The sequence below is a fragment of the Girardinichthys multiradiatus genome, chromosome 7 (genome assembly GCF_021462225.1).
Source record: "Girardinichthys multiradiatus isolate DD_20200921_A chromosome 7, DD_fGirMul_XY1, whole genome shotgun sequence".
Taxonomy (NCBI): Eukaryota; Metazoa; Chordata; class Actinopteri; order Cyprinodontiformes; family Goodeidae; genus Girardinichthys; species Girardinichthys multiradiatus.
Window position 1 is genome coordinate 2,198,608 of NC_061800.1, and position 22,892 is coordinate 2,221,499.

The window sequence follows — 22,892 nt, forward strand, 5'->3', positions numbered from 1 at the left end:
GGGGCGGCAGTGAGAGGGCCCTGGCTTTATTAAAAAACCCCTTAAGGTCATGGTACTCATATTTTGGTCATATTTTGGAGAGGTCAAAAGGTATTACCTCATCTCCTGGTTCTGGGGCCTCAGGGTGCACATGAGCCGTCTGGAGGCAGGAGAACAGACAGTGTGAACTCCAGGACTCGATTCGCCCTTCTGTCCAGTTGAGCTGGGGATTATAAACTCAGACTCACACTATCCTCATGACAGACAGACTCAGACAAACACATAACAAATCCCACAACGTGACACATACGGCTTTTATAATACTCAGTTGTTCTTTACTACTTATCTCTGTAAAGACTAGTTATGAAAGATGATGACATAGGAAATCAGAATGTTTGTAAGATTTGTTTGTTTTAAGTTTGTACAATAAAGGACAATATTTAAGAGATGTTTACGGCTGCTAGGCAACAGCAGCAAGGACAGGAAAAGCTGGTGAATGCTAGATGGTCCAAATTCACAGCTGCTCACTTCCAACCTTCATGGTCTCAAAGTCCCTTGAAGAACCTGGCCTATAGACCATGTCCTTTCGAAGGATGCAGTCTGTGAATTTGGGCACAACTACAGTAGGAAATCATTTAATAGTAAATAGGCAATTGTGCTATTTTGTGTACCTGCAAATTGTGAAATTTTTTTTATAGTTTACACAACGTAACATTCAATAGTTGCGCCTGTTACCATCAGTAAGTTATGTATGGCATTGTAATAAAGCTGACATTTATGCACAAAGACAAAAATATATGTTACACTGCAACATGTTTCCTCAAGTTAGACGTGGAGTTCTTGTAAGCTCAAATATCCACAGGTTTTGGCAGACACAGCTGACACCGCATAGCATAACATAACTGTTCTTCTTAGTGGAATGTAAGGTAAACATTGATGGTATATGAGGCCAGGAGTGCTCTGACTTGCAAGATGCTTCAATCGCCATCCTATATGGAACCGACGTACTCTGTCATCTTTTCTTACCAGACTACAGCAATCGCAGCCTCTACCCGCGGAAATTTTAGGTGTGGTCATGTGACTGTGTGGTTTTACTTGATTGGTCCCACAAAGTCAGGTGACAAAAAGTTGCGCAATCTCATAATTGTACTCTACATACGTCCCTCTCCCTAGACACCTCCTCCAGCTCCTCCCAAGGCGTTCCCAGGCCAGCCGAGAGACATAGTCCCTCCAGCGGGTCCTGGGCCGTCCCCTGGGCCTCCTCCCGGTGGGACATGCCTGGAACACCTCCCGAGGAAGGCATCCAACGTTCGAGACACCTTCATGAGGACCAAAACATCAAGGCACGTGACGTCGCCCGGTACGCCTGAGTCAGGGTCCCACCCTGTAGCCAGGCCTGGGGTCGGGACTCGTCGGAGAGTGCCTGGTGGCTGGGTTGCTCCTTGCGGGACCCGGCCAGGCCAAACCCGAACGAGAGATTCAAGGCCATCCCCCAGTGGGCCCACCACCTGCAAGGGGAACCGTGAGGGACCGGTGCAAAAAGGATTGGGCAGCAGACGAAGGTGGAGACCTCGACGGCCCGATCCCCAGATGCTTAGGTTAGCTATAGTTGCGCAATCTTTTCGCCATGAAAAATAATTGTAATTTTAAATACCTAAAACAAAAGTAAAGTAAAGGTAATGAGTGGCACAGAGCCCCAATGTAACGGAGTAGAAGTTGCATTTTTCTCTGCATAAATGCACTCAGGTAAAAGTGAAAGTCTTTCAAATTAAAACTATTCTCACAAGTAAATGTTTTCCTAAAAAGCTACTGGAGTAAATGTAACATGTTCCTACCCAACTCTGAGTAATGAACAATGTCGCAGACTGGCCTATCACATCCTGTCTCACATTGAATGTTAAAATAAACTGTTGCAATGTATTTTACCAAGTCTAGGAAACAAAAGGTTGTCTCTCATATTTTTGTAAAAGATAAAAAAAATTGAACTGTGGAGGAATTCAAATACCTCAGTGTTGTTTTAGATCCAACATTTGGATATAAAAAACATGTTAAGAAATTGTGTGATACTCTGAAATACAATCTGTCAGTTTATAGGCACATCAGTAATACGCTCACTTACAAGGCTGCACAAATTTATTTACATTCAATGATCATTTCAATCCTGTAAAGACTCACAATGAGAAAACATATTGGTTGTGATTAGAGAAGTTTATTTGCAGATATTTTCACAGATCGTAATGACTGTAGACTACCACATAGAAACTCAACCTTTGCCCAGACTACTTTTTCATATAGAGTCATCAAAGAAAGGAGCAAACTCCTAGATAGTCTGAAATTATGCTCTGACCTGCACGATTTCTTACGAAAGGTTAGAGAGCAACTACTGGGAAACCAACAATGTCAACATTAACTGTGATCATGTTTAATATACATTTATGTACTTAATCATTCATTTAAAAAGAAAAACAGGTGGGGAAGATGGTCTGCCACCAACGACACACCCGCACCCCAAGGCCCTACATGACTGGTAGTGTGATGGAGTAGGCGGAAGGAGGATGGGGAGGGAAGGACTGGGGGGCAAAATGCTCTCCTAGGGAGCCAGCTCCCCGGCTGACACCAATAGGCACCCTCGTTTGCTGGTTCCAACAAAGGAGGGAGGCATATGCACATCCATCTGGCCAAAGGCTAGGGACAGGCACGAGGCCCCGAGAACTGGCCAAAAACCAGGACCAACCAGGGTTGCCCTCTGTGACTCCACAATTGACACTGTGGAATCTTTCCGCTTCCTGGGAACCATCATCTCCCAGGATCTCAAGTGGGAGCCAAACATCAGCTCCCTCATCAAGAAAGCCCAGCAGAGGATGTTCTTCCTGCGGCAGCTGAAGAAATTCAACCTGCCAAAGACTATGATGGTGCACTTCTACACAGCCATCATTGAGTCCATCCTCACCTCCTCCATCACCATCTGGTACGCCGCTGCTACAGCCAAGGATAAGGGCAGGCTGCAGCATGTCATTCGGTCTGCTGAGAAGGTGATTGGCTGCAGTCTACTGTCGCTCCAGGAACTGTACACCTCCAGGACCCTGAAGCGGGCAGGGAAGATTCTGGCTGATCCCGCCCACCCCGGTCACAGAGTCTTTGAGACTCTCCCCTCTGGCAGGAGGCTGCGGTCCATCCGGACCAAAACCTCACGCCACAAGAACAGTTTTTTCCCATCTGCCACCAGCCTGGTTAACAAAGCCCGGAAACCACCCTGACACTCTCCCTTTCCCCCACACACCCCCTTTTTTTGCTGACAGGACACCTGTAACCTGTAACTCTATGCGTTACATTAACGCTCAGCATGGACTCCTGCTTTATTTGCACTGCCATACTTGCACAATGATCACCTGCACTGTTGTATTGCTCTTGCATCTTATACTGCTCTATATTTACTCTCACTCACTTAAAACTGTGCACATATATTTATATTATATTGTAGATATGTTTATACTGTTTAATTTGTACTGTATTGCACCGACTACGCCAAAACAAATTCCTTGTATGTCCAAAAACGTACTTGGCAATAAAGCTTTTCTGATTCTGATTCTGATTCTGATTCTGATGAATTCCAGAAGCAGAGATATAGCAGAGCAAAAGACAGAAAATTAAGAAGGTGCTGGGGGTAAGAGGGGGTGAAAGATATGAGGCTATGTTCAGAAATATTTGTGTATGTGTGAGTGTGTGACAGAAAGAAAACAAGAGTGACAGAGAGGTGTGGTAAGGAAGAGTAAATGAGAGGTAGATGACAGGAGACAAAAAGGAGCAGATACCCAAAAGTCCAGCATTGGCCCCACATCAAACAAAATAAACATCATGCTGAGCTGTGCTAACATTAGATTACATTGGCCAGTTATCTAACCTATTATCTAACCACTGTTACATGTTTTAGATTAACCAGCTGTTGCTCCTAAAAGCCACAGAGTGATCTCCCAGTCCCTGAACAACTGACCACTGACATAAAGTTTATCTACAGCCACTGTAGCTCTGGTGCCTTCGGTGATATATTTATTCCTGATTGGGAATCCTCCAATTGAGGATCTCCTTTGGGAACTGGTCATTAACGCTGAAGTTCGTTCCCCACAGCTCTCTGCCCCAACTTCTGACCTGCTCTTTTTGCTTGTAGTGCTCGAACTTTGCTACAATTGACCGAGGCCAGTGTGATCGGGCTTCTTACCTCTGAGCCAGTGAACACGATGGAATGTGATGTTTTTCACCTCGTAACTTTGGAGTTTCAGCTGACCTTGGAAAAATTTAGGGACCGTGGATTCGGCATCCTCCTCTGCCTGTTCTGGGGTGCCGGAGAAGACAGGGTTGTCCCGCATGTGTCGAGCTTGTATATCCAGGATTGTCTCCTTAATTTTTTTATTTTCTCCGGACAGCTGTGTCACTCCCATCGGTAAGTGTTTTCACGCTATCCCTCCGCGTTTGGTTGTCGGCTGTGAGCAAGCTAGTTGTTCCTGGCTAAACTCCAGAGACTCCCTCAGAGCTTGAAATTCTCTGTGAAGAACTTTCACCAGGGCGAGACAAGCATCCGGGCTGTTTAGCGAGCACTCTGAACCCATGTGTTTTGATGTTGGCGTGGCCATAGTCGGAGATTTTTGTGGCTTGCCGATCACAATGTTATCAAAACATAAGTCCACGTAGCTCCCCAGGCTGTCCAGGGTTTCCCCCGTCCAGTTTGTTTTATTGGGAAAATATGAGACAGTGGTTAGTATTTTAGATGTTTCTATATCCGGCTTAGATTTATTGGCTTGTTTTGCCTGAGTTTTGTCATGTTTGTTTACCAGTATACCGCCATATTACTTACCTACAGCTCTTGCAAGATCTCAGGCACTCATCACGCTCATCAAACAACAAATTTTTATATCAGACGTAGCTTAATCTTTTCATTTAAAAACCTATACAGTTTTTAAATGCTATGAGATTTTTGGCTCTTTGTCTTTGACAAGCAAGAGACTTAAGGACACCTTTTAATCAAACCTTTTGACAGGTGAACTTGTGACTTTTGAAGGGGGGTCATGGGGGGGCTGAGAACAGGTGGTGTGGGGGGTGTGACAGAGGGACGTAACGTGCATGGTGATTGGATGTCGTCATTAGGGGCAAGACCTTAAGTAAACCAATTAAAACACAAAGGTGTGTATGATATAAATAGAACAAGACAAATATGGTAAAACTGTATAGCATCAGTGCCAATTAAAATAGAGGGGTGAGTTTGTAAGGCTCGTTAAACCTTGAATAACCCAATGAAAACAACGGGGCGTGCTTTAGTGCTTGTTTTAAATACTGGCATAAAACTCTGCACTTTACATGCAGCATTCGTTGGAAAAACACACCCGTTCAGCAATGGCTTGAGTTAAGAGAGTTAATCGTCAAACTGAGGAGAATCGCAACGCGTGCCAAGATGATGAACAAGCAACTGCATCATCTATATCATCAACTTCCTGTCGGATATTGCATAATACGTAGCTTTGCAATTGTGTCATCTCTTTCACACACAGCTAGTTCATGGCTTTCTTGTTCTTTTTCCATCTCACCCTCACTTTCATTATGAGAGAGCACTGTTTCTGCGGTTGTCCATGATTTAGATTCTGACATTTTGTCTTCTGATTTTGTGATATCTTCTTCTGCCTTATCTTCTATGTTCATAAATGGCCTAAATGGCCTATGACAGGACAGCATAGAGCTGCTTGCCTGGGTCGCCTGCCCTGGTTGCCTAGAAGACCAACAATTACAACATGAAGACTCACTCACTGACTCATTGACTGTCATGGCCAAAAATCAACACCCTACCACATAACTACTTTTTCTACAATCAAATTATCATTATTGTAACAATAATAATAATAAATTATTATTATTAATATTATTATGTTGGACCACTTGTTGCTGAATATCTGGAGGATGTAGAAGCTGCTCTCCAGAGATTACCTTTCCAGGCTCATAGGGTTCCCCATACATCCACCGAGGCAAGAACAGGTGTAAGTAGTCAGAACAGGTTCAGTGGTGCGGTGCCCCACCCCACTGCAATCAGCAGCCATGAACGGTACCTAGCTGGGGACCCAGCAGGTGTAAATAGTTCACGGCTCAGATGCGAGCAGCCATCAAACGTGACTCGCAGTAAGGTCCTCTACGATCCCTCACCTCCGCCAAGGCGACAGGAGTGCCGCCCTGGGATTCAGGTGGTTCCTACCGCCCTCAACCGCTGCCCAGGACCCGAGTCCGGGAAGCACAGGGCCCACCGTTATACCGGGAGCAGCCTCCACTGCCTCCTCCGAGGATGAGGCGTGATGCCCTGATACCCCCTGAGTGCAGCCGGAGTGAACTCTCCGATGATGACTCAGATGGGCCGGGACCAATCCCTGAGAGTGGATTGCGCACCCGCCAGCTTGAGTCCCTTGCCAAAGACATAGAGCATTTTGACCCTAATAAGGAAGAATCAAACATTGATGATTACCTTAGGGAAGTGGAACGCTGTCTTCTAGATTTGTACTTCCCATCAGCACGGGAGAAACTGAAGCTCATCTGGAAGACAACATCCAGGAGCGTCCATGTTTTCATGGAGAGCCTGACACCCGCAGACCGAGACCGTTATTCAACCCTTTGCGAAGCTTTAAGGGAAGAATATTCTTTGTACACGGACCGGGCCTCCGCCACACTTGGTGCTTTCACGATCCAGCAAAAGAAAAATGAAGCACCCAGGGAGTATTACCGGCGCTTGAGAGCCATTTACTTCCAAGGACGCAATGCGCCCGGCATTGAGGAGGAACATGCTTTTAAATCCCTGTTCCTCCACAACCTTCATGAAAGTGTGCGATACGATGTTACTATGTATTGCAGAACCAAGACCATGAGCATGCAAGAGATCCGCAAATATGCTCAGATGGCGTGGGAAACACGTGCTCACCCGACCAAGGGATCGGAGAGCAAGGCTAGAGTTTTACAGGTCCAGACTGAAAGAACCAGCCATGCGTTAGAAGGTCAGGAAATGCCTTCAACCAGAACCCATGTGAAGAACAGGTTCAGGGAACAACGTAGGTTTGGTCAGCTGGACTGGGGGGGGGTGGTTCTGAATACCAACCACAGTCAAAGTTGCCGGGCCACTTCCGGTCGAACAGACGACCTGACCATCATGTGAATCCTAAAGGTAAACCTGATGGAAAAGGGTGGAACCGACACGCAGAAGGGATTATGGGGAAAGAGATGGAGGAGGCCTTGCGTAAGATGATGACAGAAGTGGTGCGTCAGGCCACCACGCCCCCACAACCCTTGAAACAGGAAACCGACCCTCCAGTTAAACCAGACCCAAACTTCCCGTCAGCATGACTAGGCGTGGACCCAGTCTCCACAGCCATCAGAGTCTACCTGATCGGATGAGGAGACAAACCTGGGAAACTCCAAGAACGCCTTGGGACCTCTCCAGGAGAAACACCACAAACCATTGCTCCAAGGTTCTTAGGTAAACTGAACCATAATTAACATATAGGTTACCTATACTATCTCACCAGTATAGGAGGACATGTCAAACTGAGGTTACATTTTAAAACAGGATCAGAGATCAGCCTGATGTTCTCGGTCTCGTTTGAGGAGGTGAGTAGAGCCATGCTCTCCCTCAGTAAACCACTTCAGGCTGAAGCTTGTGATGTAAGCATCACCAGCTGGGTGGAGATGGACATCACACTCAAAGACATGACTCTGGTGCACCCCATCTATATGTGCACATTAAACAAAGAGCTGTTTCTTGGTGGCCAGGACCTGCTGGACAGGCTGGCCCCACTCATTGACTGCCACCAGAACCAACTCTGGGTCCAGGCGGAGGTGCAAAACCCACTGTGTTTAAGCAGCAAACCACTCTTTGTGGCCAACCAGATCACCAGCTTAGAGGCGCCCGAAGAACCTCTCAGGCCCTCATCAGAGCCGGTCATGTGCACCTCTGAGACACAGCTGCACCCAACCATCCAAGAAACTCCTGCCAGATGCAGTCATGCATTGCTTGGCTCTTTAAAGAACCCAGGTGTGGACACTTACAACCCTAAAGTGGTGAAAGGTGTACACCTGGAAACCAGGTTCATAACAGAAGTGCTACTAGCATTCTGGCTGGGACACTCATCAACCATTAGAGAGATGTATGACCGTTTGTGCCAAAAAGACCCCCTTGTAACTGAGGCACAACACAGCCACACACTCCTCTTAGCAGACGGGCTCCGCCCTCTCCTTAAGAAAGCCAGAGTGTGCACCTCCAGTGTGCAGATTGGCATCAAACAGCTCTCCCATGCTTTCAGCATTGTTCCAACACACCAAAGGGGGGTCAAATTAGCCTACGCCTATTACTCTCCTGTAGGGGACCATAGGAGCTACAAAGCCACACTCCACACCCTCCAACAGATGGCGCACTGGCCTCCAACGTCTTACAACACCCAGGTCTACATCAAAGGATGTTTAACCTGCCGCCAGTTTCAGCCAACCAGTCAACCTCCTCTTCAGCGAAGGGGGGTTACATTACCTTGGTTCCCCTTTCAGACCAACTGGGTCATACCAGCTCCAAAATTAACAGGAGGTAACAAATTCCTGTGACATGCAGCTTCATTAAGTGGGTTGGATGCTTGTCAGGAAAGATTGACACCATCATCCCCCCTGCTGCGCTTTTGCTGAACCAGATGAAGTTCTATGTCAAACTCTCCTCTCCAAGAACAGAGCTTGACTCCATGTCCGGGAAAGGAGAGACCAGTGCGTAGGACCAGTTAAACAGGTGCATGTTTCATGACCTCACACTAACATGCACTAATCACTAACAACTTTCTTCAACAGAAACTGTTAAACATATAACTACCTTCTAGGACACAGTCTTAAACTGTAAGTTGGCACGATAATTTTCCATAACACTCCGCATGCACAGCAGACCTCACAAAAGTGATTAAGAATGATGTAATGGACACACACATCGCCAGAGATTTCATGCAAAATCTTATTAAAGGAGGTTGGTTCATCTGTAGACAGTCCCACCGAGGCACAGATACCCATTGACCTAGTTCTGCTGAACTTAGTAGAGAAATCCTAAGTCCACCACAGCAGACACCTTGCAACCTCCACAAACACACTGGGCTTATAGCCTAGGTACTGCAATTCATTTATTCTTTTCTTCCCTCTTTTCACATCTAGAGACAGGAGTCATATTATAACCCATCATCATTCGGAAGAGCTAATGGTTTAAGCCTAAACCTGTTTTAACCATTCGTTTTTTGATTATACACCGCAAACCAGCAGGTTAAGCGTTTACAGGTCAGGATTGATTCCCTCACATTCATTCCCCCACAGTTCATAGCACCGCCTCTGCCAATGACACAGCCAGGGTCCAGCGCCTAATAGAAGTTGGACGAATAAGCTATGAACAATGATTTTGTTTTTGTTTTTTTATATACATATATATGTACGATATCTTTTATTGTTGTTCCATTTTGTCTCAGGGTTACCAAAGCTGATGACCAAGTAATGTAATGATGACATGAATGTATTGTCCTGTATTTTCTCATTGAACAACATAGAAAGGTATGAGTTTAGTCAGAGTTTAGTCTTGCCCAAGCTGACCTCTACTCTGCCCAGGCACAGGTTTTGAGGAACACAGAGACAGTTTGTTTTGTTCTGCTTCGCCACGGATCACTGATTGTTCAGCAAAGGACAGAATGGTCCCAGTAGCTTCAAAGACTGCGATTCATCTCACCCTTTGGACCTAGGGGGGAATGTTGGACCACTTGTTGCTGAATATTGGACTACTTGCACAGACACCAGGCCTCCTGATGCTTTCGGCCATTTTGTATCCAGGACAGTCCGCTCCTCCATATCCTGTCAAGCATCAGGACTGATATGACGGGGCGTCCCAAGTCTGACGTCACAAGACGCCATATAGGAAGGCGGACATTTTCGAAAACTCGCTTTCAGCTGGGAATCTTGACACGGTTACCACGCAACTGGAGCATCCTCGTGGAGTCTTCATTTATTTCTCTCTCTCGTTGGCCAACGAAAAATTCATAACTGAGGTTTCTGGAATGAGAAGGCCAGGAATTTCACTTTGCCAATCGAAGACGTGAGCTTAACACGTAACTAAGAACACGAAGTTTCGAGGAGGTGAACCGCCACCGTGTTTCATCTCAAGTCGACTTTTGATGGTCAGATCATATTCTTCCTTTCCGCCAAAGAAGCCGGAGGACGACGTCTGACCGTTTTCCCTGAAGTTAACTGTGCAGTTAACCAACTCCCCCTTGTTCGCTCGACCCCGCTCAGAGGAGAGCCGACAACGAGTAAAACTATCTTCATTTTTATTTCTTTATTAGAAAGCCTGGGCAGGGTCAGAGGTTGTAGAGCGATCAGAATCGCTAGTTAGGATCTCATGTGCTCGGAATGATATGTGCATGTAACTTTGTTATTGAAACTTTGATGTGTTGATGTCTGGAGCCGCTGTGTTCCTAGCTTTGTGCGTGTTTCACCATCTGAGAGTCAACGCAACCCAAGACTGGACTGTTAAAATAACCTCGTGGTGAATTTCACCATTTTCCTTTGTCTTCAACCTCACTGTGCTAGCTTGCCGCCAAAAGTTAGAATCCTTTGTGCTCAGGAGTTGGGGGGAAGTTTTATGATCGGACATCACTGAGTACAGTCGGAGCTGCGCTCCAACCCCCCCCCACTCGCCACCACACCCCTTTTCATATTCTCATTCCTTCTTCTGTTTTTGCCATAAACTGCTGGTTGATTCAATACATACCCACTGCCGTTTGTTGAATTTTGCTTAGTTAGATGTGTTACCCCTGTGTTTGTAGAACTTTGCATGTTAAGTAGGTGAAGATTAATAAATATTCACATAGATAAAGAGAGAACATTTTGTGTTCATTGTGTGCAAAAAGTGATTTGTCAGTCAAGATAAGGTAAAGTTCCACACGTTTCAACAGAAACGGTCGATTAAACAGTGACATCTCCGGCAATAGTTATTAATTATTACGGAGTAGTTAACGGTTGTAATTGTCAAAGGCGTTGAGCCGCAATTACAACACCAGAAACATCTCTGGTCTCGATTCATAAATGAGGATTTTGGTTAAGAAATTGATTTTGTCAAATTATGATTTGCAATTATAATTATTGATCATGATTAATCAATCAATAATCATAACCCCCAGCAATTATTAGTAGTAAAAATGTATATTAAAAATCCCCAACAAATCTGAGCATTAAGACAGCTTTTTCCGAAAAGCTTGTCTCTTAACATGACTCTGGTATCGGCTCTGACCTTTCTTCATCATCTTTCTCCTCCTCCTCTGAAGCTGCTGCTGGTTTGATCCAGAAGAGCAGGGTGCTGGTTCCCTGGGCTGCCTGCTGTAGCTTTCTCTCTTTTTCTTTCCTCAGCCTTTCTTTTCTCTGCATTATGCTGCAATTGGTAAATACACTTGTTTTGTTTGTTACCTGGATGGTTAGCCTGCCAGTCACAAGGGCAGAGCGGATGAGAGAAGCGTTGCACCATCAAGCACACCTCTGAGTTCACATGTCTGCTTAGGGCGCAGCGTGTTCACGTGTTGAGAGAGGCACGTGGGGGGGAGGCGAGAGGGAGATACTGTCGTGCAAAGGTGTAAAAGTTAGCGGCATTGGTAAAAGTTTTTAAATCCAGAAATGCTACCTTGGGCCACACATTAAGCTACACTGTTGAAAAAAGAAAAAAAAAGTCATCATTAGGGCACTTTTTTGGTTCAGAGGGAAAAGGGCAGGTGCTGTAGCACCACCTGGTGTCTATCTGTGCACATCCCTGCCAACAAATACTATTAGTTGCTACACTCCCCGGGACAGAATGGACTACTGGATATCTCATCTACTTAGGACCTGTTCTGTGTGCACTACATAATTCTTCCCAGACTTCAGTCAGATTTGGATGTTTACAGAAGGCTGGAACCATCATCCATCCAGAACTGAAAGAAAAACCAGAGTCCAGAGGTGATGTTGCAGATTGGACTGGTAAACACAAACAATGATCAGTCTGACATTCCAGAGGTATTAATTGTTCATTAACTGATATTGTTAGCAACTGAAGTTTGATTATAATTTTCACTAAAATTAGTAATTAAAAATGCCCTTTACTTTTATAAATGTGCAGTTATATCCAAATCATGTGTGCTTTTACTGTACAGAAGCGTTACACAGAATATTTGGAACACGGTTTCCAGTAATTACAGGCTGCCAAATTGGAAGAAAGTAAAAATGTTCTCTATGCAGTGGTAGGATATTAAAATTATTCAAACATGGGAAAAAATGTGATATTACTGTTCAACTGTGATTCTAATATTTCCAGTGATAAAATGTATTTCAGTTAAGTGAATGTAGCAGCTGGTGTCTCCTCCAACACTGAGGTAAAGTGGACATTCAAAAATATATTTTTCAGGGCCCTGATGTTGACAGGGAAATGGTTGCAGAATTTGAGTCCCTTTTACTTCCAGAGGGCCTAAATGAACCTAAGTCAATTTGTGAGCCAACTGACCTCATTTCTTGGACCCCTCTGTGCCTGGTGTCTCTTTATGCACTAAGTCCAGCCTCAGTCCACACTTGCAAGGCAGTCCTCTCAAGGCAGCAGTCATCCCCTGTTGCTTCTGCACCTTTTCTTTCCAGTCAGCTTTCCATGAAAATGCTTTGATATAACACTCAGTAACAGCCAGTCCTTTCAGCCATTACCTTATGTGGCTTCTGTGTCAGAGTGTCTTCTGGACAAGTGTCAAGTCAGAATTGTTCCTCATGATTATGGTTGTGTATACTGAACCAAACAGAGATCAAAGACTGTTTTCCAATCAATATTTCTGTGTTATACATTCTTCATCTAATTTTCCATAACTAATGCCATACTTTAAATTTAAAAAAACATGAATGTAAATGTTCGCTGTCAGTGTGAAACTATTATATTGGATGGTGAGTTGAATGTCATACCAAACTTTATGGTTAAACTGGGTGTGAATAAAACAGGAGCAGAATGGTAGGTGCATGTACTTTCTGTCATTCCCAGGGATCTTCTGGTTGCGTCTGCCCTCGCAGTACTGATTGGATAAAATGCCATAAAATTAAGTGGCTGAGCACTGACTGCCTCATGATCAAATATGCAAAAAACACGTTATTTACAGCACAGCGTTTTTTAAACAATCCCGTGTTATTTACGTCACCATGCGTTGAGATTCTCAACGCAGTTGCGCATAAAAAGCAGTGCATCCCGTTATTTACGGATTAGAACAACGAGCTTGTCATACTTGCATGAACAGCAAAGCAAGCATGTGCGGGCAGATCTCATTTACGCTCAGACAGAACTGTATTCCCCTCATTTGGATCTCATTACCGAGTTTTTGGTAGCGATGTGTACTGGGGCCGACAGGTGCAAATGGCTAAATGCTAATGTTCATTTTTGTTACTTTGACCCTTCATAAAATGCACAACACATGAATGATGCAAAATCCAAAACACACAAACATCAAAAACTATTGCAAAAGAAAAATGCTGCAATAAAAAATAGAAGCAAAAAGAAAAATGCTGCAAATACAAAAACTGCAAATGGCAAAAAAAAAAACCCTACAAACTCGCTCCACAAAACGGAAGTTCACCAGACCACTAGAGGGAGTTGACCACTAGCAATATGCTGCTGTTCTCTAATATTTTAAATTCAATTCAATTCAGTTTTATTTATATAGTGCCAATTCACAACACATGTTGTCTCAAGGCACTTCACAAAAGTCAGGTACATACATTCCAATTAATTAACCATTGAACAGTGCAGTCAGATTCAGTTATTTATTCAAATTGGATAAAAAGGTTTTTCTGTCTAAGGAAACCCAGCACATGGCATCCAGTCAGTGACTTGCAGCATTCCCTCCTCCCAGATGAGCATGTAGAGACAGTGGACAGTGTCAGGTTTAAACAACCTAAAATACTTATAACATCACAAAAAGAAGAGAAAGACAAAGGATTAGTTATTTCACTCGCAGCGAGGAGAATGGACAGAGATGTGCTTCCAGTTACAAATCTCCTACTGCTCTGAAAACCATCTGTCCGCACCTCTCTTTTTATTATCTTTGAGGGGTCCCTAGTTACAAAGAACGTTACTCTCTAAGGATGGGAAAAACAGCTGCATCGTAAACAGGTCATAAACACCATTATCTTTTAACAACACACTTCCACAGTCTCCCCATCCTAGGATCAGTGCGTCTTCTGTTCAGCGCAATCAGCCACCCTCTTTATGACACCCTCAACTGGACTGCTTCCTTCTCAGCAAGCTCAGCTCCACTTTTGATGTTTGCCTGCAGACAACTCACACATCCTTTACTCACACAAACCTCATGAAAGGTTATAAAATCAAATAGTTAAGTCAACAAAAGGAACAAATATAAGATAAAAGATATAAACTATATACAATTATTCCAACAGACAGTCACTGGAGTTGACTTTGCAGCAATCCCTCATACTGAGCATGCATGTAACGACAGTGGAGAGGAAAAACTCCCTTTTAACAGGAAGAAACCTCCAGCAGAACCAGGCTCAGTGTGAGCGGCCATCTGTCACAACCGAATGGGGCTTAGAGAAAACAGAGCAGAGACACAAAGAGAACAAAGAAGCACTGATCCAGGAGTACTTTCTATGGGAAGGAAAAGTAAATGTTAATGGATGTAGCTCCTTTAGTCGTTTGACCTAAAGAGAAAGAACAGATAAACTCTGAGCCAGATTTCAAGGTTACAGTCTGAAAGAGAGCACATAGAGTTAGTCACAGTAAAAGCTCAGTCAACTGCCATGTCTTGGAGAGAGAAAGGGTTAAACACTGAAAGACAGGGCCAAGTGGATCATCTGTAGAAGGTGAGCATTAAGTTGTTGCCAGCAGAAGCTTGGACGATGCCCCTCTCCAGAAAGGTGTCACAGGTAGACACAGAGCCAGGGCAGATGTAGCTTCTAGGAAGAGAAAAGAGAGAGAACAAGGTTAAAAGCTGAAATAACAGCAAATAATGCAAAATTGAAGAGTAGTGTGAGAATGTAGCGAAGAGGGTGAAAGTGGTCATTATGTCCTCCAGCAGCCTAAGCCTATAGCAGCATAACTACACAGAAGGTTTCAGTTCAGATTTAGTTAAACGGCGCTTATTTACAACAATGTCGTCTCAAGGCACCTCACAAAGGGTACCACTGATGGTCATTGTTATACTAAAAACCACAAGGATTGGGATACCTCTCTCTGTCAGACTGATTATAACCATTGGAAAAGAGAAGGGGTCATACAGGTAGCAGAAATGGAGGGTGTGTTTGCACCTCAACCATAACTGAGCCGGTTTAGGCCCAGTTTAAACCCGACTCCCCCTTACTCCATCCAACAGGGAGGGAGGAAGGCTCCCTCCCTGATAACCTAAGCCACTCTAACTATAAGCTTTATCAAAAAGGAAAGTTTTAAGCCTAGCCTTAAAAGTAGACAGGGTGTCTGCCTCACAGACTAAAACTGGGAGCTGGTTCCACAGGAGAGGAGCCTGATAACTAAAGGATCTGCCTCCCATTCTACTTCTAGAGACTCCAGGAACCACCAGTAAACCTGCAGTCTGAGAACGAAGTGCCCTGTTAGGAACATATGGACCAATCAGATCTCTGATGTATGATGGAGCTAGATCATTAAGGGCTTTATATGTGAGGAGGAGAATTTTAAATTCTATTCTGGATTTAACAGGGAGCCAATGAAGGGAAGCTAAAATAGGAGAAATATGATCTCTCTTTTTAAGTTTCATCAGGACTCTTGCTGCATCTTTTTGAATCAGCTGAAGGCTTTTAACTGCATTTTGTGGACATCCTGATAGTAAAGAATTACAATAGTCCAGCTTTGAAGTAACAAATGCATGGACTAGTTTTTCAGCGTCACTCCTGGACAGGATATTTATAATTTTGGCAATGTTCTGGAGGTGAAAGAAGGAAACCCTAGAAACCTGTTTAATATGGGATTCAAATGACATGTCCTGGTCAAAAGTAACACCTAGGTTTTTTTACTTTATTACTGGAGGTCAATTTAATGCCATCCAGGTTAAGTGATTGACTAAGCAGTTTCTTTTTTAAAGACTCCGGTCCAAAGACGACAACTTCTGTCTTGTCTGAGTTTAGAAGCAAAAAATTTAAAGTCATCCAAGTTTTTATATCTTCAAGACATGCTTGTAGTTTATCTAACTCTAAATTATGACCACTTCTTAAAAAAAAAAAAGACACGAGGAAACATGGAGTTCCATAAGGAAAACATACCTTTTCTTTCTTCCCTCCAAGTTTCATTTGGGCAATCCCGTTGATGTCTTTGAGGGTCTGGTCCGATATGAGTTTGGGATCGACCCCCCTAGTTGTCTGGTGCACTTGTTTTGTGTGGTGAGTTTGCAGGGGTTTTTTTACTTTTTTTTTTTTTTTGCTATGCGTTGTTTTTGTATTTACAGCATTTTTTCTTTTGCCTCTGTCTATTTTCTGTGATTGCAACATTTTTCTTTTGCAGGGTTTTCCTGCTGCAATGGTTTTGGAGTTTACATAATTCATGAATTATGGAGTTTGCATCATTCATGTGTTGGCATTGCATTTTGCCGTTTGCTGTGCATTTGCACCCGCCAACCTCTGTAGATATGCCACCATAAAACTGCATCCAAACCTGAAGTGGTCTCTCTTCCTGCAGAGGTGTCAGCATAAAACCATGAAAAATTTAAAAGAGTTTACACTCATTAGGTTTACATGACAACAAACCTTAGAAAAATGTGGGTTTTTTATGTACATGGAAAAGTAAAGGTGCTCTGTGTGCTCATGAAGGGGTAGTGTATAATAATATTTTCATTACAATTAATTTACATGCCAAAAAATTGTTAGGAAGACTAATAAAATTTATTGGAATTGTAAGAAAAATCTGTGAGCATTTACACAGCAATAATCTGTATGAAGAGTTTAAGTCCGGTTTCAGGGCTCATCATAGCATGCAAACAGCACTATTGAAAGTCACTAAGATATTCGTATGGCCTCAGATAATGGACTTGTGTCCGTACTTGTTCTGTTAGATATCAGTGCTGCATTTGATCCAGTTGATCACCATAAACTGGCTCACAGTTTATCTAAGCCGCCTTTCTCTCCTAGATGAAGCCACTAAAGAAGTAACTAACATTAATGTTTTACTTTTCTTTCCTATAGAACGTACTCCTGGATGCTTTGTGTGTTCTCTCAAACCCCCAGTCGGTCGTGGCAGATGGCCGCTCACACTGTGCCTGGTTCTGCTGGAGGTTTCTTCCTGTTAAAAGGGAGTTTTTCCTCTCCACTGTCGCTACACGCATGTTCAGTGTGAGGGATTGCTGCAAAGTCAACGCCAGTGACTGTCCACTGTCTTTACATGCTCAATTAGGAGGAGTGAATGCTGCAAGTCACTGACTTAGGAAATACAGCAGAATGCACTTAAAGAGAAAAATCTTTTTTAGAAAAAACAATTTGAATAATAAACTGAATTTGACTGCACTGTTTGATAGATTGTCAATTGTAATGGACTTATGCACCTGACTTGAAATCTGTATGATTCCACTGAATTTACTTTGTAAAGTGTCTTAAGACGACATGTTTGTATTTATATAGCGCCAATGTGAAAACTGGCTCTATATACAGTGCCTTGCGAAAGTACTCGGGCCCCTTGAACTTTTCAACCTCTTGCCACATTTCAGGCTTCAAACATAAAGATATAAAATTCAAATTTTTTGTGAAGAATCAACAAATGGGACACAATCGTGAAGTGGAATGAAATTTATTGGATATGTCAAACTTGTTTAACAAATAAAAAACTGAAAAGTGGGGCGTGCAAAATTATTCGGCCCCTTTACTTTCAGTGCAGCAAACTCACTCCAGAAGTTCAGTGAGGATCTCTGAATGATCCAATGTTGTCCCAAATGACTGATGATGATAAATAGAATCCACCTGTGTGTAATCAAGTTTCTGTATAAATGCACCAGCTCTGTGATAGTCTCAGGGTTCTGTTCAAAGCGCAGAGACCATCATGAAGACCAAGGAACACAACAGGCAGGTCCGAGATACTGTTGTAGAGAAGTTTAAAGCTGTATTTGGTTATAAAAAGATTTCCCAATGTTGGGACCCACAACCAGGGATACAACATGAAAGATGTGGAACTTTTTTTTTTTTTTCTGGAACTTTCAAAATAAATTGTTAACAGATTTCCAGCACAACTTCAGAATCGGGGGGGTAACAGTGAACTTCCCATGATGCCACTGTCCATATAAAACCCCCACTTCTCCCACAAGTCACTCTCTTCTACGCGGGTCACCTAGGGGCCTGGACAGAGAGGCACAGTGCGCTAATGTCTTTTTGCTGGCAAGCAGACTTAACTCTTCAACTGGACCCAAGAGTGTCATACGATCATTGATCATATGCACAAAGTTAAGTTCGGATGAATTACTGTCTGTGTATCCAGTATATTCATTCATGAAATGGGGTAATAATTAAGGTACAAGCTTGACTTTCCTCTCTGAGGTCTACAGAGATTACAGAGTTCCCAGCACGAAGCCGAGTGAAGCAGTTTCCCAAGGAAGACAACGGAACGTGTCAAGGTGGTAACGTGCAGTTGCCCCCCAACAGTTCCGGAGGTTAGTTGAAGCTAACTTTCGTTCAAAGTGGATGTTTCTTCAAACTTCGTCGTCCCCCGGACAACTCCTTCTCAGCACGGTTCGTACGAGGTTAGGGTTTGGGCAGAGAAAAGTGATTTAGGATGAAATGATCTAAATGTTTTTCATTTTATGAAGTTTGGTTTTGTTTGTGAAACTCTGCTATCTTGGTGCTAGCAGGCTATCTGCACCACACATGCTCAGTTTTGTGATCTGTGTTTGTGTGTTGTTTTAAAGTTAAGACAAACTTTATTTAAAGGGTGATTTTAAACAGAAGATTGAACATAACCGGCCGTCCGCACTTATGCATTTTAACCGTTTTATTAACCCTGGTATTTTAAAGGAATGTGTTTGATTCTGGTGCTATCAGCTTCTTTTGTTAGCTTTAACTGCTAAAAGCTAAGAACACATGCTTGCATACGTAAGCCCATTTCTCCAGAAAGATTTGGCTCTTTTTCCAAAATATTTCCTTAAATATTTTACTATTTCCTTAATATTTCTTTACATAATTTAATAAATAAAGGCAGCTAATGAGACACCACTGAGAATTAGACATCCAGAAGGTTGGTTTTATTCAGATCATTCTTTAAAACATTATTTTCATAAAATATTTTATCTGATCTTGCATTGTGAATGGTTGTCTAAATGTATGCTGATTGTTGGTTCCAATACTAACTTAACTTACAGATTCTTGGAATCACTTCTTTTTCTGCTCTCGGTGGAGGACGCTTTTTCTTTGCCTCCCCTACCCTCCCATATCTGCCCTGCTTCAGCTCTGTGTCTTCTCTTCTTTTTGGAGCCTCTTTCTGCATATCTTCCAAAATTCTGAGTTATGGATTTGGTCAGATGGTCTCTCAATGCAATTGATCAAATTTTCTCGACGAGAAGACAGAGTGGAGGGGTCCCTCTTGTCCAGATGGGACGTTTTTCTCCGGATACACAATGGAGGCAGAAGTGGAGGATTGTGTGTTTGTAGATAATGTCAGTCGAAGATGTTGAAGATGTCTTTATAATTGGATGTTTGATATCAGGATTTCTGCTTTTTGGAGTCAGCGGTTACCTGGCACATCGAGAAATTCGGAAAACGTCAGCAGATGTTCTGGCGATTGTAAGGCTGCCTGGCATGTGTGATGGGATCTGTAGGGCGATCAACACACAGACTGAGATTTTACGTGAGCTGAATCGCAGACTGGATGTGATCCTTACACAGGATCACAGGCAGGTTGCGGTTCCTAGACTCAGGGGTGAAATGAGATAAATCTTGGAAAAAGTTATTTGCTCGGATCTGGCAAAAGACCAGGAATTTGGCGGTTTGGATTCGCCATTGAGAAGCACCAGCGAGACTCTCAAGCTAACGGAAAATTAAAAGTCAGCTTAACCCAACTAATTGTTTTCTGAATCTGGCTCCCCTGCACAGCCTTGATGGCTGGCTATCTTCAACTTCTCCTGGAAGTTATGTAAACATGATGCTCTGCTCCCTCTGCCCCCTCCCTTCCCTGAGGACATCTGTGGAGCTGCTCAGAATGGCCGGTTGATGCACATTCCAACGTACCATCAAGGACAATGGTCTCTGTGACAGTGCTTCATGGACTTACTTGTACACACACATGCTCAAGATAAACATATGAACCCACTTAGATCGCCTTAACCGATCCCGGCATGATGTTTTGTATACGTGTAGCTGTATCCTGCTATGGATAAAGTGTGAAATATGATTTTTTTCCCTCTACTTACCTAATGTGGCCTCATTTCTCATCTAGCAAGGGCAGCGCCTGTGAGTGGGCAGCAAAGCCTCGGTGACCCGCTCCCCCTTGTCTTGTGTCATGATGTGTGTTTGGATGGGTTGTACTGGAATTCTAATTTCCCCTCGGGGATCAATCAAGTATCTTTGAATTGAATTTGAATTGAAGATAATCCTTGGTTCTCAAACATAAACATTGCATGGTAATGTTGCATCACTCTTTTGGTCATGGTTTCAACCGTCTTTAATCAACTTGTTTATATTGTACATAGCCCATTAGTCTTCGTTATTCTTTAATTCTGCTTGTTAGTTTAGTTGGATTGTTTTAGAATGGTGTAGAGTTTGTTGATTGAAATATGTTTGACTTTGAGTCGACTTATTTTTGTTAATAAATTCTTGTATTTTAAGAAATTGTGTGAATTCATTCCATGTGTGTGCAGAGTTTTGCTGTTCAATGTCAGAGCTTGTCTCACCCTTTTCTATTTTGTCCTAATACCACCACCTTACTGGGCTGGTATTCACAGGACTACCCTTAACAGACCGAAATATTATTTGATAAAATATTAATATAAATATTAAATAATATTTTCAGATTCATAGGCACACGCTTTAAACATCCCAAAGAGCACTGTGCAAGCAATCATATTGAAATGGAAGGAGTATCAGACCACTGGAAATCTACCAAGACCCGGCCGTCCCTCTAATCTTTCATTTCGAACAAGGAGAAGACTGATCAAAGATGCAGCCAAGAGGCCCATGAACTCTGGATGAACTGCAGAGATCTACAGCTGAGGTGGGAGAGTCTGTCCATAGGACAACAATCAGTCGTAAACTGAACAAATCTGGCCTTTATGGAAGAGTGGCAAGAAGAAAGCCATTTCTCAAAGATATCCATAAAAAGACTTGTTTAAAGTTTACCACAAGCCACCTGGGAGACACACCAAACATGTGGAAGAAGGTGCTCTGGTCAGATGAAACCAAAATCGAACTGTTTGGCCACAATGCAAAACGATATGTTTGGCGTAAAAGCAACACAGCTCATCACCCTGAACACACCATCCCCACTGTCAAACATGGTGGTGGCAGCATCATGGCAAGGACAGGGAAGATGGTCAAAATTGATGGGAAGATGGATGGGGCCAAATACAGGACCATTCTGGAAGAAAACCTGTTGGAGTCTGTGTTGGATGGGTGCAAAAACTTGTTATCACTCATGTAAAAACCTTGGGTTGCAAGGCACCTGCACTATGCCTTCCTCCCTGTGTGTGTGAGATCATTGTTATCTCTGTGTGAACCAGCCTCCTTTCCGTCTCACACACATACACCCTGTCTGAACTGTCTGTTGAACTGTGCATATAAATAAAGAGATAGGGTGTCAAAACTTTGTAGTTTCACTGCAAAGTGGGCTACCCTTGTCACAAGTAACTATGACTGTATCGTTCTTACCTCTGAGTTGACTAAATAATACCTAACATTTATTGGTCCTTCGAAGCCGGATTAATTCAATAACCTTATTTCTCTTTGCTTTAACAGTAACTCTACGATCCGTGGGGGAAGCCTGACGTCGAGCGAAGCACCGCTGCACAGCCTCCACTAGCCGGAGTGGCTGAAAGTCCCGGTGTGTGTGAATTCACACCTGGCCAGTGGGTTATAGCCTTCCTCTGCGCGGGGTGACTCTCACAGGGTCCAAAGAGTCACCAAGAAGTCAACTCCGAGGTGAGACAGTTTTAAAATACAGTTCATAGGAAAAGTACTTAACAGTCGTTGGTAGTGCGTCGCCGGTAAGGACGCTGCATTAGGATGGTTTTATTCCACCGTGAAAGGAATAGTGACAAATTTGGTACAATCCCGCCGTGAAGGGGATTAAAGAAAACGACTGAGGATTATTCCCCTGTGAGGGAATAGAGTAAGCGCTATATAAATAAAAGAAGAAAAGTACTTAAAAGTCGTTGGTAGTGCGTCGCCGGTAAGGACGCTGCATTGGGATGGTTTTATTCCACCGTGAAAGGAATAGTGACAAATTAAGGTAGGGCCCCGCCAAGAAGGGGGCCAAATAAAACGACTAAGGGTTATTCCCCTGCGAGGGAATAGAATAAGCGCTATAAAAGTAAAAAGAACGGAGTAAATTGAGCTCATAAAATAACACCAAGTTAACTTAGAAAAAATTACAAGGTACCTGAAACTAACTGTGTGACTGTGTTGTGTGTGTATGGAGGACTAAGCATTTTAATAGAATCAGCAGGATTCTGCTAGTCCTGTGTTTTCTTTTGCCCAGATTAAAACTACGTACTGGTGACTTTGGAGATTCAGGTCGGATTTCATTCCAGAAAATTAACACCGCTGCGAATTAGTCGCAGTAGAAGGCCGTGTTAATGTCCTCTCCTTAAAGTCTCATGCCAGTGACCTTTTATCTGGGACATTTATACTATAATTAAACTAACATAAAACATAATGGAGAAGAAACAAAGTAAACTAATTGACTT